Here is an 18,439-nt window from a genome sequence, read left to right as displayed (position 1 = left end):
TGGTTTGGGTTATTCATTGATTTCTCACTGTAGTGGGGACCATTTATTTTAGTTTCACTTCCAGACCTTCCATTTCACTGATCTTTAAGCCACATGGTAAAAAACGTGTCAGAAAAGATCTCCTACTGTACCTTTAAATTGTTAACTGAGGTATCATAATTTAAATTTCTGGTCCAGCAGTTTTATTTACTTTATTACCTGCTTTTATTGTGTTTTCATTTTTACTTGCCTTTATTCTGCTTTTATTTTACCTTATTGTTTGATTCATGTAAAGCACTTAGAATTACCAGAATTGTACTATGCAAATAAACTTGCCATGCCTTAGAAAGCACAGAAAATGTAGTAGACAATAGCCTACAGTGTGTGATTCCCTGTTAGAGGAAGTTTAGAGGGGCTAATAGTGCATACCAATGCAGACTTTTTACTTCCCTGAAACATTTTTCCATAGCTAGTCATCATAACTTTATGTTTGCCTGTATGTCTAAAGCTTCCTCAATGCTGCAAATTGAACCATTTCTCAAAAGTTGACTACGAGGAATAATCTTTTTCATTGCATTAGGGCAATGGAAAACAATTGGTTTTTGGAAAAAAGTAACATTTAGATATTTTTTAACAGATACATCAGATTCACTGCTATATTCTAAGGAAAATTCAAAATCAGCAATAGAAAATATTGCAATGTAGCAAAAACAGCATGTCAGTTTCGGCTCAAAGGGTTTTTTTTTGCAATAAACATGTTTATCTCAAATTTGACCATTTGATTTTATCTGTTTTATTTACCAATGCTGTTAAGCCCTCTTTCTGGGGAACATTTGCATATGACCAAGTGTTGCAGCTCTATTGTTCTCATAATAGAGAAGTCTCTTTAGCAACGCAACTTGCTGCTGGTATATGAACAAAGATGATTTTTAATGTCTGTGACTGACTGCTGATGTGCTCCAATTTTGGTGAGTATAAAACCCCAACACTACTATCTATTCTACTTAGTTCACTGAAGCAGAGCACTTATTAAGCATCAGATGAAAGAGGGGGAAGTATGATGTTCCAGTTTTCTCCAGGCCCCGTCTTCAGTCCAGTCCGTTCGCCCAGCAGCAGCTCTCAAAAACATTTGGATTAATCTGATGCAATAATAAGAGGCAACTTAGCAAGGGGTTAGCTGCAGGGATGTCTCCCTTTTAGCTACGGAGGTTAGGTGAACAGCCATTGGGGGACCCTTTGTCAGTTACATCAGCGACAGTTGATTACAACCACCTTACCTTTGAGCCTCATGCTGAATGTTTTGTCAAAAAACTCAAACGTAAACTAGGCTTCTTCTATCAGACAAAAAATTTTTATTTGAGGTAAAAAAGCAACTTGTCACCTTGACGCATCAATAGGTCCATAATGACAGACACACACGCGCACTCTCAAAACCGCTGTTGAGGAAGCAAAGATTGTACAACCAAAAGATATGCAGGTGAAAGGTAGCTAAAGACAGAAAGTAAAACTGTTTAAAGATAAAGAAAAGTTAAAATACAAGGAAACAATAAAATCTTCCCAGTGAGGTTTTGTCATGATGCGTGGTTGGTTGCTAGCCCAAGGATGCAGAACTCCACAGACTCAGAGGCAGGATCAAAGTTCAATGTTTATTATTTGGCTCTGGTCTCCCACCTGGGAGGCAGAGAGCACAGAAAACAGGTTAACTTAGGGATCAGAAACTAACTCAAAAACTCACTGGTTCGCTGGTTCAGACAGGCAGAGTTCTACAGAGTCCCTGTGTCAGAAACGGGCATAGCATGAGGAGGCTATGACCGTACAGGGCACACATGGCTTGGGAATACAAGGCTTGGAAACAATGGCTAACACATGGCTGTGGGTAACACAGGCTACATGGCTTGGGAACAGATGGCTAGGCTTGGAAGCTTGGAAACGATCCGGCTACGAGTGAAGCTGTCACACAGCTTATATGGGGAGAGGTTAATCAGCAGAGCTGATGGGAAACAGCTGTGCGCTGAGAACCAGCTACCAGGAGAGGATCCATGGCGCCCTCTGGTGGGCAAACCTCTGGATCCCAACAGAAACAGAAGCCCAGAAGAAGGGATACAAACAGAAACAGAAGCTACAGAATGGGATCCACACCGCCCTCTGGAGGGCAACCCTTGGATCCCAACAGTACCCCCCCCTCAAGGGCGGATACCAGACGCCCAAAAACAAAAAAAACAGAAACCAAAACAACCCACCTAGGGCGAACAGAGGGGGAAACAGGCACGGGGGGCCAGGCACAAAAAACAGATCAGGAACCAGAACTCAAAACAACCCACCTAGGGTGGGCGAGGACAGAGAAAGTCTCAGGTGACCGGCCGAGGGGCCGGTAGCAGGGCTAAATCTCAGGTGGCCTGCCGTGGGGCCGGCAGCAGGATTGAGTCTCGGGTGGCCGGCCGTGTGACCGGCAGCAGGACAGAGTCTCAGGTGGCCGGCCGTGTGACCGGCAGCAGGACAGAGTCTCAGGTGGCCGGCCGTGTGACCGGCAGCAGGACAGAGTCTCAGGTGGCCGGCCGTGTGACCGGCAGCAGGATTGAGTCTCGGGTGGCCGGCCGTGTGACCGGCAGCAGGACAGAGTCTCAGGTGGCCGGCCGTGTGACCGGCAGCAGGACAGAGTCTCAGGTGGCCGGCGTCTCAGAAGCTGCAGGGGCCTTGGAGGAGGACACCGTTTCTGCTTCAGCAGGAAGCACCGAGGAAGAAGCCATCTCTGCTGCTGCAGGAAGCTCCGAGGAGGACGCCGTTTCTGCTGCTGCAGGAAGCTCCGAGGAGGACGCCGTCTATGCTGCTGCATGAAGCTCTGAGGAGGACGCCGTCTCAGCTGCTGCGGGGAGCGTCGAGGTGAACGCCGACTCAGCTGCTGCGGGGAGCGTCGAGGTGAACGCCGACTCAGCTGCTGCGGGAAGCGTCGAGGAGGACGCCGTCTCAGCTTCAGCGACACAGCAACAGGCTCGGCAGCAACCGACGACTGTGGCTCAGGAGGAAGCTCAGAGGAAAGCGTCGACTGCAGCTCGGGAGGAAGCTCAGGGGAAGCCGCCGACTGCAGCTCCACCCCTGGAGCAGGGGAGACCACCAACTGTGGCTCCGCAGGAACCCAGGAGGCTGCAGATTGCGGCTCCGGATCAGGAACAGAAGAGGCCGCACATTGCGGCTTCACATCAGGAACAGAAGAGCCCGCTGGTTGCGGACCCCGGTCAGGAGCAGGGGAGGCCGCCCATTGCGGCTTCCGGTCAGGAGCAGGGGAGGCCGCAGATTGCGGCTCCCGGTCAGGAACAGGGGAACCCGCCCATTGCGGTTCCGAATCCGGGACTGAGGAGGCCACCGATTGTGGCTTCGAATCAAATCCTTAGACGTCCCCTGGTCTCCTGCACTTGAAGATTCGACTCCTCAACAATTCGACTCAGCTCCATCTCGAACTCTCGAACATCCCACCAAAAACTCCGGTGCATCCCCTCCCTTAAGTCCTGCTCAGGGGGCTCAGGAGGGCACGAAGCAGGCTCAGGATCCAAGGCGGCCGCTACCTTATAGTAGAGTTGCAGTAGCTCCTCCAATTCGGAAGGCAGCTGACGGCGCTGAGCGGACCTATCCAGGAGAGCGTGCTGGGAGTCTGCTGGGCTAGCTTGTTGGCCGGATCGTTCTGTCATGATGCGTGGTTGCGCGCACTCTCAAAACCGCTGTTTGTTGGGATCTGGAGATCTGTCCACTTTCTCCACCAGAGATCTCCTGGAGCCGGAGCTGATTGCACCACCTGGCGCTCATCTGCTCATCAGGAGATCCGTATTTAAGGAGGCAGAGGACCTCTCTCCAGTGCCAGAGTGTTTGCCAGTAACGGTTAGCAAGCCTGAGCCAACCAGCCTGTCTGAACCTCTGACTCCCTGAAAACCTGAACCTGATCTGTTTTCTCCTCTCTGCTTCCTAGATTGGATGTGCCTGAAACCTGAAACCCTGAAGAGTTTCTCTGCCGGTGATCTGCCTGTCCGTTCTCAGAAGGACTCTGCAGAATTATTCCTGTCAAAGATCTGCCTGCCCGCCCTCTGAAGACTCTGGGAAGAAACCCCAATCTGTGATCTGCCAGCACTCAAACTTAGCTCTGCCTCCGCCTAGCCCTCAGCCTGCCGACAGCCTCTGGAACCTCAAGGTTCCCCCCCTCAGCCGCTCTGCTCTACTCCAGAACAGGTACAGACTGTGATGATAAGTTAAGGAGTTGCAGTTTTACCTCCTGCCACCAGAGGGCCACAGACACTGGTGTACCCCTTGGATATGTTTGTGTGTTGCAAGTTATCCGTAGATGAAGAATGTTTACTTCACGGTTTACCTGTATCCTCTCGACTCGTTTTCAGTAATAAATAAGTTCAGTTACGAACCCCAGTTTCTTCATTTAGATAAGAAACATTACATGGTACCAGGAGTGGTCCAACAGAAGTCATGGATTGTGTGAAGCCGCCAGAACCTCTGAATTGGACTGGAAATGTGGACTGTGAATGGCAAACTTTCAAGCACCGATTCAGTTTGTACCTGCAAGCGCTGGGACTGGACACAAAGCCAGACGCGCGGAAAATAGCACTGCTTCTTACCATCGCGGGACCCCAGGCTTTGGAGGTATTTAATACGTTTGTGTTTGCTGCAAGGGAGCACAAGGAACAGTTTGACAAAGTTGTGGAAAAATTTGATGACCACTGTTCACCAAAGAAGAACGAAACATTTGAACGGTATGTGTTCCGGTCCCGCATGCAATCGCAAACTGAAAGTTTTGATGCTTTTGTGACGAACTTGAAATTGAAAGCCAGAACATGTAACTTTGGAGAACTGAAAGATTCAATGATTCGTGACCAAATAGTGTTTGGAGTCCATGACAAAAAAGTGAGAGAGAGGTTACTAAGAGAGCCCGAATTAAAGCTGCCGGAGGCTATTAAAATTGGTAACGCAAGTGAACTGGCTAAGCTGCATGCAAAAACATTCAGTGGACAGAAGGAACAGGAAAGTGTTCCCGTAGCTGCGGTAAAGCAAATGCAGAAACAGAAAAAAATGAGCAAAAAACCAAATGTGACAGAGATGTTTTCATGCAAGAGATGTGGAAATCAGCATGCACCAAAGCAATGCCCAGCATTTGGCAAAACGTGTAGCAAATGTAAAGGGAAGAATCACTTTGCTAAGCAATGCTTTTCCAAAGGAAAACAGAGTGGCAGTGATAGAGTCCACACAGTGGAAGAAACGGAGCTTGCTGATTCATTCTTTGTTGGGATGGTAGCACAAGCTGAAGATAGCATAGCAGCACAGCCAAAAGACATTGAACAGAGCAAAAATGCAACCTGTGCTAGAAAAGACAAATGGATTGTGCCTCTGGAGATAAACGGTGCAGTTATTCCGCTGAAATTAGACACAGGAGCAAAGGCAAATTTAATTAGTGAATGTGACATCAGAGCAATGAAGGTGAAACCACGCATCCATCCAAGTTCAGTGAAGCTCAAAGCCTATAATGGACACCACATTGACACAAAAGGCACATGCAAACTTAAAGTGCAAATTAAAGGAAAAGAGCACCACCTGATGTTTGTAGTTGTTCCGGAGGGACATGACTCATTATTAGGTGACGCTGCATGTGAACATTTAGGCTTAGTGAAGAGGGTTTACTGCATTAATAACTTTACTAGCCAGACCAGTGTTGAGGCAATAGTGAACCAATATCCAGACATCTTCAAGGGGTTTGGAGTTTTACCATTCACCTACAAGATACAACTGAAGGATGATGCACAGCCAGTCATCCATGCTCCCAGGCGTGTTCCAGCTCCTCTACGAGAAAAGCTGAAGCAAGAACTAGATAGAATGATGTCACTGGGTGTGATAAAGAAAGTGGAAGAGCCCACAGAATGGGTCAATTCGATGGTGTGTGTCAGAAAATCGAATGGAGAACTACGTGTGTGCATGGATCCAAAAGATCTGAATAACAATATAAAAAGAGAACATTATCAAATACCTACCAGAGATGAAATAACAAGTGAGATGGCGGGTGCCAAATACTTCAGTAAATTAGACGCCTCACAAGGCTTCTGGCAGTTAAAACTGCATGAGGACAGCACAAAGTACTGCACGTTTAATACACCGTATGGGCGCTACTGCTTCCAGAGAATGCCTTTTGGCATATGCTCTGCTCCAGAAGTATTCCACAGAACGATGGAGCACATCATTGAGGGCATAGAAGGTGTACGTGTGTATGTCGATGATCTGATTTTATGGGGATCCACACTGGAGCAACACAATGAAAGGCTCATCAAAGTGCTTCAGAGAGTCCAGAAGTACCAGCTGAAACTGAACAGATCCAAGTGTCAGTTTGGAGTAAAAGAAATCACCTTTCTGGGTGACAAGCTGTCACCAGCCGGTGTGGAACCAGACAAAAGTAAAATCAATGCGATACTGGAAATGCCTAGACCTGAAGACAAAAAAGGTGTGCTGCGAGCATTAGGTATGATCAACTTCATTGGAAAATTCATTCCAAATTTATCCTCCAAGACTGTGCACTTAAGAGAGCTACTGCATGACAGGTGTGAGTTTAAGTGGACATCTGAACATGAGGAAGAATGGTCCCGTCTAAAAACAACTCTCACAACAGAGCCAGTGTTGACGTTTTTCGATCCTTCAAAAAAAATAAAGATATCCACCGACTCATCAAAGGATGGCATTGGAGCCGTTCTACTACAGGCATGTGGAGAAGACTGGAAGCCTGTCGCCTATGCGTCGAGAACAATGACAAGTGCTGAGTGCCGCTACGCTCAAATTGAAAAAGAGTGTTTAGGACTGGTGTACGGTTTCCAAAAGTTCCATGGCTATGTGTATGGTCTACCAAAGTTTGTGGCAGAGACAGACCACAAACCGTTAATTGCAATCATCAAGAAAAACCTCAGTGAAATGTCACCTCGCATTCAAAGGCTCATGATGAAGCTACAACGTTATGATTTCGAACTGATTTACACACCAGGGAAGCACATAGTGCTAGCTGATGCTCTGTCTAGGGCAACCACAGAGAAGGAGGAGCAGGCCGAGTGTTCCACGGAAAATGAAGTGAACCTTCATGTGAATCTGATTACTGAGACACTGCCCATGTCCGATATGAAATCCAGACTCATCGCTGATGAAACCAAGAAGGATGCCGTCCTACAGAGAGTCATCCAACTGATAAAAGAACATTGGCCACGGGATGAGTGTCAACAATACTACAACATTAGAGGGGAGCTGAGCTTTGTTAATGGACTGCTCTTGCGAAAGAATAGAGTAGTCATTCCTCAGTCTCTGAGACCAGACATGCTAAAAAGACTACATGAAGGACATCTAGGCATGGAAAAGTGCAAGAGAAGGGCTAGAACCTCCATCTATTGGCCAAGCATAAATGCTGATATAGACAGAATGGTGTCAGGATGTATAACATGTCTAAAACATCAAGCTAAGCAGCCAAAAGACCAATGATAATCACAGAAATACCTGACGAGCCCTGACAAAAAGTTGGGACTGATTTGTTCTACTTGGATGGAAAGAATTACCTGCTTGTAATCGACTACCTATCCAACTATCCAGAGATTGCACTGCTCCCCAACATGTCTGCGGCCTGTGTGATTAAACACATGAAATCCATCTTTGCCAGGCATGGGATTCCTCAAGTTGTGTATAGGATTTTGCACAAGAATATGACTTTCGTCATGTGACTTCTAGTCCCCTGTATGCTCAATCAAATGGAAAGGCAGAGAAAGGTGTGCACATTGTTAAGCAGCTGCTCAAGAAAGCACAAGAAAGTCATTCAGATCCATACTTAGCTCTGCTGAGTTATAGAGCTTCGCCTCTTGAGCATGGCCTGTCCCCTGCAGAAATCCTTATGGGACGCAGACTACGCACCACACTTCCATACACCTCTGAACCGAAACAAAAGGAAGTGAAACAGAAACAAAAACATCTTCAAAGGAGACAAAAAGCCAATTATGACAAGTCAACAAAAAGCTTAGTACCACTGGCTAGGCATGACACAGTAAGAATACACGGTTCCAGCACCTGGAGTAAAAAAGCAACAGTTCTTCAGGAAGTGAGTCCAAGATCTTACAACGTCAAAACAGAAGATGGTCAAGTCCTCAGGAGAAATCGAAGAAGTCTGCTAAAAACACAAGACACATCACACATGGCAAGAACAGACTGGGAGATCCAGCCTCCACCGCAACAGACGATCCACCATCGGAAGATCACCAGAGAGCTGTGGAGACTGACTTACCAGTGTTGAGAAGATCATCACGCACTGTCAAGGCACCTGACAGGCTGAATCTATAAGGACTATGAAATGTATCCTTTTCATTGAATTTTGAGTTATAGTTTATGTTGCTTCTGAAGTAATGTTAAGTTAAAAGAAAAAAAAAGAGTTCATAGTTATATATATATGTGAGATTACAAGAACATAATAATATACAGATTCAAACTGCTTATAATAAGTATAGAGAGTGTTTGTAAAATTGTTTATTTGTAATGTTATTATTTCTAGAAAAAAAAGGGGATGTGATGATAAGTTAAGGAGTTGCAGTTTTACCTCCTAACACCAGAGGGCCACAGACACTGGTGTACCCCTTGGATATGTTTGTGTGTTGCAAGTTATCCGTAGATGAAGAATGTTTACTTCACGGTTTACCTGTATCCTCTCGACTCGTTTTCAGTAATAAATAAGTTCAGTTACGAACCCAAGTTTCTTCATTTAGATAAGAAACATTACACAGACCTGCACACTCACATCCTGCAAAATACCTGGATCTCCGCTAACTCCTCTGTCCCCCTCTGCAGTGAACCCACTCGTGACCAGTCCTGGATCTGATTAAATCAGTGTGCTTTTCAGAACCCACTCGTGACCAAACGAGTTTCCTGTTGGACCTGTTAATTTATTGTGTTGAAACTCATCAATAAATCTTTGAACTTTTCTCCTGCCTCTGAGTGTTCTGCATGTGGGTTAGACACCTTAAACCAAACATGACACTGTTGAGGAAGCAAAGATTGTACAACCAAAAGATATGCAGGTGAAAGGTAGCTAAAGACAGAAAGTAAAACTGTTTAAAGATAAAGAAAAGTTAAAATACAAGGAAACAACAGAAATCATCCCAGTGAGGTTTATCCAGTTTAGTTCCTGATAAGGGCTTGTTTTTTTGTTTTTTTTCTTACTAACAATTATGCTTCACCTTCCTCATTCATGGTGATTGTGTCACTCTTTAGTGGTTTAAATGCATCCATAGCGAATATGAAACTACTTTAATTAATCACTCATCGCTATAATAGACTATATAGACTTTAAAACAACACATTTCTCTTTAATACGCAGGCACTAGCTCTAACAATCTGCATTGAAGAGTGTCCTTTAGTGTTTTAGATTGAGTTTTTGTAGATTTACCATATATTTAAAATAATTAATCAACATATTAATTATGTTGTTGAGCATGGATTTTATGTTTGAGAGCCAAAGTTAATCTCAGAGACTTTGTAATGTTATCCGATTAGCTTTTAACTAATTTAGAAAAATTTGAATTTTTTTTGCGCAGTGGGTAGCATTATCGCCTTGGAGCAAGAAGATTTGAGTTTCTGTTCCCGGCCCAGGGGTTTTTTGCATGGAGTTTGCATTTCTCCCTCAGCATGTGTGGGTTCTCTCCAGGTACTTCGGCTTCCTTCCACAGTACAAAAACATGATTCTAAATTCTCCTTAAGTGTGACTGTGTGCATGAATGGTTGTTTGTCCTGTTTGTCTCTGTGTTGCCCTGCGATGGACTGGCGACCTGTCCACGGTGGACCCTGGCTACCACCCGTAGACAGCTGAAGTTAGGCACCAGCACCACTCACGACCCTGCTTGGGATAAGCATGACAGAAAATGTTTGGATGGAATAATTCACTCTTTGCCATCTTTGAGTGAGCTAGCAGCTAGCAGACATGAGGATTCTCTTTAAATAACTTTTAGTCATAATTTGGTAAGCAAAATGTAATGAGCATATGAGAAAACACATGAACATTATTTCAACCTGGAAAGAGTCAGCCAGAGAAGAGCTGCAATTAGGAAAGTATTATCTAACTACATGTATTTATACAGGTATGCCAATCGGATTGTTCAAAATGCTTCCAAGGAAAACTAGCTGATTGCAAGGACTCACTGACTTTCTGCAATCCCTCACACCAAGCATGCATGTAGTGATATTGGAGAGGAAATCTCCCTTTTCAACTAGCTAGCAGTCTCTTTAAATAACTTTTGGTCATAATTTGGTAAGCGAAATGTAATGAGCATATAAGAAAACACATGAACATTATTTCAACCTGGATTCTAAGGTGGGCTAAAACAGACCTCTGGTATAGTCCAATTTGTCTATAGTTTTTCTTCTATACTTGCTAACCACCAAACAAACTTCTTCTGCAAATATAATAATGGAGAACAAAAATATCTTATGACCGAAGTCAAACAGGCATGTAAATGTGAACAGAATGAGTAGGCCTAATGGGTGCTGTTTTTGAGAGGTCAGGAAATCAATTTCTGAGCAGTAGGAATATTTCACACCTGTAACTTCAATTGACAAGAAAGCATCAAGCTCATTCTATTGAAATCCATTTATTTTATTTAGTATAATGTTTTCATTTGTCACCCAGAAGCACATTTCTTTGTTTATAAACCTTTTTATTTTTTATGAACTTTATTCTGACCCAAAATTGGTAGAAGAAAAAAAAGGTGAGCAGTGTAAGGTTCATTTACTGTATACAGTTGGGATTTCTTGTAAAACCCAGAATAAAAAGAGAAACAGAAAGTGAAATTAGCAATTACAATATAAAAGGAGTTACAACAGCCCTTCAAACACCACTGGTCCTCAGCAGCATCGTGAAAATCAAGAACTGGTGTTTCCTCTGACAGCAACAATTATGTAACTTGATAGTTAGATTTTTTATTTTATGGCGTCCTCTTCAAAAGGTAGGAGGTTTTGTGTCCTTTTTTAAAACATTCTCTATGAAAGATTGTTATAGTTAGGCCATAGATTTAAGAAATAAACATAATTAAAAAATCTGTAATGTCATTGATAGGTGAAATTAAATGCTGATGAAATATTTACATAAGAATGGCATGGAGTTAAGAAAATGAACTTTATGCCATTCTTCCTGTGAAATGTATTTTATGTGCAGCAGCTGTCTTAAATGTGATCTTCTGTATAAATAATTCAGTTGGTATTTGATTTATTCTCAATACAAAAATAAAATCCTCATATTATGAAGTTGTGTTACAGTTAAGTTGGAAAGAAAGAGAAGTACTACTTGAGTAGTTTGCAAGTGTGTGTGCGTGTGTGTATACCTGTCTAGCCATCAGAGTGAGGACCATTTTTCCAATTTCCCCATCAAATTGAGGACCAGTTGTTGCAAAGTGAGGGCATTTTGCTGGTTCTCACAAGCTATTTTGCTAATGGTTAGGTTTATTGGGTTATGTTGATATATGCATTAGTAATGTTTAGGTTTAGGATTAGTTTTAGGGTTAGGGTTAGGCCATAGAAAAGGTTGAAAATTACTAAAAATCAATGGAGGTCAATGGGAGTCAACACATGGTCCTCACTGCATACAGCAAAACAAATATGTGTTTTTGTTTGGGGGGTGTAGTTGTTACCTTTTAGTGACGATTTCTGAGGAATGTGCCACATTTTCTGAAATTACAGGTACTTGTGGAGACCAACAACTGGCCCTCATGAGGAAAAGTTCTCTTTTTGGGCTAGGGGTTTAGGTTTAGGACTGAAAAAAGTTATAAAGTCTCTGAAATTATGTTATCAACACATTTGAAAGAAATTATGTCATCAGTTAATCAGAGGGTCAAATTAATAAAAACTTGAAAAAAGGATTTTCATGGGCCCCACTTACTGTACTTATTGGACTGTGTTTTATAAGCATTAATAGGATTTATTCCAGCCATGTTTAACAAAATCACTGACATAAGCACAAATTGCAGAGGAAGAGCTCACTTTCTATCTCAGGCCCTTTTTTCATCTTGACCACTCAGCAGTGGAACCAGCTAAATGGCAAAGAGCTTCTGCATGCTGTCCAGTTTAATCTAAATCTCAGCCAGGAGGTGTCTCCCCAAAAGCCCCCAGTCAGCATTTGGCCCTTCTTACATAGGATATAGCATTTTCATATAAGGTGATGCTGGAGCCTCTCTGCTAGTCCTCAAATTTCAGCATCAGAATGTCCATCTGGCTGACTTACAAAAAGGGTGAACAGATATAGAAATGAACAGATGTAACATTTATTTAAAACAGACAATAAAATGATCAGTAATTAATCTTCAACAATGCAATAATAAAATTAATACCAATATGGGGTTAACACCAAAACAAAATTAGATTTTCAATGTTGAGGAACTTGGCATCTCAATACCAACAAATCCAAAGGAGAAAAAATAACCACAGCCAAATATTCAAAACATTGCATGGAAATGGAAAGTTTATTTAACTGTTCTCTTTTTCAATGACCTTAAGCAATGCACAGCTCATATGGTTCCTCTCAAAATATTAGCATATTGTGATAAAGTTCATTATTTTCCATAATATAATAATAAAACTTGAACATTCATATATTTTAGATTCATTGCACACTAACTGAAATATGTCAGGTCTTTAATTGTCTTAATAAGGATGATTTTGGCATACAGCTCATGAAAACCCAAAATTGAGTGTTTCTGTCTCGAGACAATTTAAATAATTAAGTAGAGGCAGCAAGACTGGACTAAAAGCGATATTTATTCTTATTTAAGTCCTTAACATGGAAAAAAGAAGCCAGAGGAATGTTCATCAAAACTGAGTCCCAATAGATTTGCCATCTCAAAATCATTGTGATCATGGGCCTCTTGGCTGCATCTCTGATCAGCTCTCTCCTTGTTTGAGCTGAAAGTTTAGATGAATGGCTATTCCTCATTTGGATACTCCTTTCATTCTAATATTATCGCTTTCACACTGCTCCTTGGGATGTCTAAAGCTTGGGAAATCTTTTTGCGTGCAAATCTGGATTTAAACTTCACCACAACAGTATCCCGAACCTGCATGGTGTGTTCCTTGTTCTTCATGATGCTCCTGCACAGGGCCGTACACAGGGCCAACAAAATACTGAGGTCAAGAGTCAGCAGCATCTTCCTCAAAATATATTTTTTAATCCCATTATTTAATTCTGGCCCTTTTAAGAGTCTTAAGGAGCAAAAAGCTACATCTTTAGGACTTTTAAAAAGGCTAGTCAGTATATTTCTCTGTTCCTCTTTCCCTGCGAGACACTTTAGGCATTATAAACTTCTAAACTTGATTTTATGTAATCTTTCTTTTGAAGCTTCTATCTAATTGGATAGAAAGGCATTCCAGGATAATCAGTTGCTTCATATTTACTTCAGTATTGAAAGCAGACACCCAGACCCTGTTACATTACTATGTTTATGATAATGCCTTATTTGTTCTTGTTATGGAAAGCCAGCTTTTGAACATATTTCTATTATGAACTTACGCAATACCCCTAAGTTGATGTATAAGTATTAAATAAGATAAAATATGCACATTTAAGCAATTATATAAAATAAATAAATATAGGGGTGTACAACATTACAGCAGTTGTAAATAAAGATACAGCATTTTGAGGCTTTTTAAGGGACCATTATGGTGACCAAGGAAGGGCAAGGTACCACAGAAAATAATTTATTATTTTGAGAATCAACCAGATGTTTCATTTTGTGTCTGTGCATGACTTCCATGTGCATTGTGCTCTGTACATGCTTGCTGCATTTCAGCATCTGGTAGACATATAAAACTTTTCAGCATCCAACACTGAGAAATCAACACTGAGTAAAACATTTCATTTTCAGTGCAAGATGTCACAAACATATCAGTTGGAAAATGAATATGGATTCAATTAATGATGACCAGTACAGAAAGAGTTAAATAAACTTTGGTTCAATGTTCCCTTACTGTCTGAGTAGCTTGTTGGGCTGAAATGAACAAACTACCGCTGCAGGAACCAGACAGCTGTCGGTCCGGTCCGGTCAGCAACCCTCCCAAAAAAACAAAAAAGTCCTCCTTTTCAGAAACCCAAATCTGTTCAGCATTGCAATCCACAGCTTAGCAACTAAATAATACTTACAGCTTGTGGTTGTGATGACCTTATGGTTGGAACAGCCCCAGAGGAATTTAAAAGAAGTTTAGCAAATCCTGCTTTTAACTGTCCAAGATTTTGAAAGCTGTCTTTGGTAAAATGTTTAGAGCAAATGAAGAGCAAAGCATCCAACTTTGCAGGGATTTTCTGACAGAAAAAAATAATCCAAGCCTGTCGGGGCATTTTGCGGCGTGACAATAGTACAGGCCAGAACCAAAATAATGCAACACCCTCAAGTTTACTTTAACTCGGGGCTTCATTTGGATTCACCCATTTTATGGTGGAAGTTTAGAATTGTGAGATTTGCAGAGAAAGGAGGTGTCGATGGGGTTTAAACTTCTCTGTACGTCCATTTCACCCATTGAACTACTGTATCATTATTCTTCTATGACAATGTAAACTCTGTTTTGCATTCTATGACCCCTTTAAATTGGCAAGATATTTTTTATCCTTACCAGTTTTTGGAATCAGTGTTATTAGTCCCTGTTTCATGAAAATCTTTTTTTTTTTTATCAATATATTCCTGAATGGCAAAAAGTAGAAAAAAATTTCAAAAAATTGGAAGACATACCATCCTGTCTTTGGGATTTCCCTGATGAGTGCTGTTTAACAGCAAGATCTATTTCAAACATCTCAATTTTAGTGTCACACAATTCTTTAAATTCTTCAGTAATAAAAGGTATGTATTTATTTTTTGCAGTCCATTAGTTCAAATTATTCTTTTGCAGTGAATGAAGAGTATACATTTTTATATAATTTAAAAACCTCCTGAGCTAGCAATTTTGGCTCAGAAGATTCAGTATTATTAATTGTGAGTTTATTGACTAAATTCCTTTCTTGCCTTCTCTTTTTAATCCCACAGAATAGGCAGTATTGCGTTCTCCCTCTTCTATCCATTTGCTCTCGCTCCAATAAAGGCAACTCTAGCTCTCTTTGTAAATAAATTCTCTAATTTAGATTTAAAATGCACAAAAGCAGCAGAATCTAACATTGGCCTTTGTTACACCCTTATAGCTCAAGTATTAATTTGAGTTCTTGTTCTCTTAAAGTTGTGCTCGTGTTCTTTCCAAACTGTATTGAAATTTGCCTAAGTTTGAATAAAATAAAAAAATCCCACTTATTGCATTAATTTTATGCAGTAATTATTGCAATATATGTCATGTTTAATTTCAAGTATTGAGTTCCCAACTGTCTCAAAAAGGTTGCATTAAATTTACAGTAAGTTTTCCTCTTTTTTTAAAGTTCCCTGATCATAAGTCAAGGTAAAGTAAATCATGGTCTGTCAGTGGAGTGCTTTTAATGTTTACAGCTGAGACATATTTAGTGATTGCTGGCATTGCCATCTATAAAACAATTCTATACTATAAAGCTTCCATCAAGTTTAAACCAGGAGTATTGCCAAAGATTGGGATTCGTATTCCTACAAATGTCAACCAATGAAAAGGTGTTACAGAATTCTGGATAGTATAGTTCTAGCGGGTTTTAAAAATCCAGAAGGGTATCTGTCAAGGTAGTCATCTGGAACCAAGTCCCCTCCAAAAAAAATCTAATCTGTAACATAGTAGCTTTTATATTGTGAAACAAGTTCAGAAACTCGTAGCAATAAAGATTTGTTTAGGGTCATGTTTTTGTAACCATATACATTTATAACAATTACATAAATAGAGTCTATATAAATAACAGCTACCAACCAATGTCCTTTATCATCAGCTTTATGTGAAACTATATTACTAGGATTTTTGTTGAATCAGATGGCAGTTTCTGCAGATATGTTGCTCCCATGACTCAAAAGAATTTTGTCTCCCCACTGAGATGTCTAGAAGGTGATATCAGAGGTGCAAGAGTGGGTTTCTTGTAGTAAAACACAGTGACAATTTAGTCCTTTACAGTGCAAAACATAGCTTCTCTTTTATCATCGTCTTTAAGACCCCTTGTGTTCAAAGAAATAAAAGAAAAATTGGCTTTCAGAACTTTCATTTTTTGCAAAACTACGCGGCAACAAAGAACAAAAAGTAAAGATACATTTAATTGATGTGCTTGGTTGATGCGTGGCCAAAGCGCCATTCTTGCAAGCCTGCCTTCTTTAGTTAGATCTTCCATGAACCTGATTCCAATGTCTCTACAGTTCTGTAAATTATTTGTCATTCTCCAAAGACCATCTCTGTGGTGTCTTCTTGTGAATTGGGCAATTACATATCTCGTATGATTTTGATACACTGTATCCACAATGTCATCCATATTTTGCTTCAAGTGAGGGTCTGTTTGCCCAAGGAGCTCCATCATGTAACGTCTGATGTCCTCAGCTATCGCCTATTTCATATCTTTAATTCTGAGATTCCATCTCAGCTAATAGCTCTCCTGCTCTTTGAATTTTTCTTGGAGCTCATTATTCTCTGTCTTCATATGCTCCAGCTCCCTCTCTAACACCATCACCATAGCTTTGTAGTCTTTTATTTCCACAGCATGAAACTCGGTTGCTTTAGCTAGCCTAACAAGCATGCTTTTTATTACGCTCCTCCAGGTGTTTTTCTAGAAATTGAGCTTTGTGGATAACATGCTGATATCAGCTAGAATAGCTAAAAGGTACTGTGAAGTGTTTTTGATCTGAGTGGTGAACTATCTGTGAGAAAGTAAGTTTGTCGGAGGACTAAAGACATATTTAGCCGCCATATTTAGCCAGACTCTCTGAACATGTGAACATTTCCGGCTATATACAGAAATTTTCAATATGGGGTAAAATGACAACCAGCACTGATCAAAATAACATTAAAGTTCAAATGGCAGATGGCCGGATCTTTAGTTTGGTGAATTATATGTTAAAATCAATGTACTTCATTAGATGTTTTAATTTTGTCGAGACTATGAAGCAAAATAATATCTTCATCCAAATGCTGTTCATGACTGGGCATTTATCTGACCTTTTGCAAAACATGTGGAATTTGCAGGCATTTGCAGCCGTTACATGACGGCGTAGCTTAAACTAAACACCAACCAGTTAATGCTTCAATCAGAGAACATAAATATGTCCACATGTTACACTGGCAATGTTATTTTACTGCTTTTTATTTTTAATACAACACCCACACTATTGAATTAACACTAAACCTAAGATTTTAAAACTAGCATTTTTACTGTGTAAATCTTGGGGTAAAGGGTCCTGCTAAATACAGGAAAATAAATTTAAATTGTTTTCGTTAGAGAATGGGAAGGACCTGAGATAGATGTGGAGGCTAAACCTCTAGTTGAACATCAATATTTACGGTATGTTTGGAGATGTCACTTTTTTTTTTATTATTCTTATTTGCATCTGTTTTATTGAACTAATTTTTAGCACTGAGCCTAGCATTTTTGGCTGATTAAATAAAATTATCTTTTCTTGTAGAGTTATTTACCCTAGTCTGAAAAGTTTGGTTTTAAGTCTTTCACTGGTTGTCAATAACAGAGGGACACTATTTGAACTCACGTCTTTGTGCTTTGGTATAAGACCTTTTGGGCTTTTATGGGAATCCATAGACTGATAAATGCAAGGGAGAAGGTTGAAGATAATAAATAAATAAATAAATAAATAAATAAATAAATAAATAAATAAATAAATAAATAAATAAATAAATAAACATAGTTGGATCATTTGTCTTATTCTCCTTTCAGAAAAAAGTTACATGAAAATTAAACCACGGAGTGGTTAAAAAGAATCTCATTCCACAATGGAGGTAAACAGCATTTTTTTTAAAGAAAGAATTATGAACAATACTGTACCTATTATTAGACCTAAAAACATATTTATATTCATATATTTATCCCAAGGAAAACAGTACAGAAGATCAATTTTTGGAGGTTTACTGTGAAGAAGAAGATAATCCTGTAGCCCGGACATGTGCTGACTGTGTAGCTGAGAATCATTGCAATAGTACAGATGGTAAAGGTCAGTGTAATCAATTTATAAAATATATATTAAGGAAGATTTGCAGTCTGTGTCTTCTTGTTGTAATATAAATGTTTTTCTACTTTGTTTGTTTTTTTAACCTCAAAGCTCTTTGTCACCATGTGAAGACAACAGTGTATAGCATCAGCCATGAGTTAGTATCTCAGCCTCTGGAGACTCCTGTTGGGCCATTGGACAGCTATATCCTGATCAACACCAGTGAATCAACTGAAGTCAGCAGTCAAAATATTCATGAACATGGAAAAAGTAAGGATTATATGTTCCTTCATCTTCTAAGTTGATTAAAAAGCAAAACATATATTTTTACTTTGCACTAAACATATATTTGT

This window comes from Cyprinodon tularosa, unplaced genomic scaffold, assembly GCF_016077235.1.
Source record: "Cyprinodon tularosa strain WSP-4 unplaced genomic scaffold, ASM1607723v1 ctg225, whole genome shotgun sequence".
Lineage (NCBI taxonomy): Eukaryota > Metazoa > Chordata > Actinopteri > Cyprinodontiformes > Cyprinodontidae > Cyprinodon > Cyprinodon tularosa.
The sequence above is the reverse complement of the archived record's forward strand: the minus strand, read 5'-3'. Positions refer to the sequence as shown.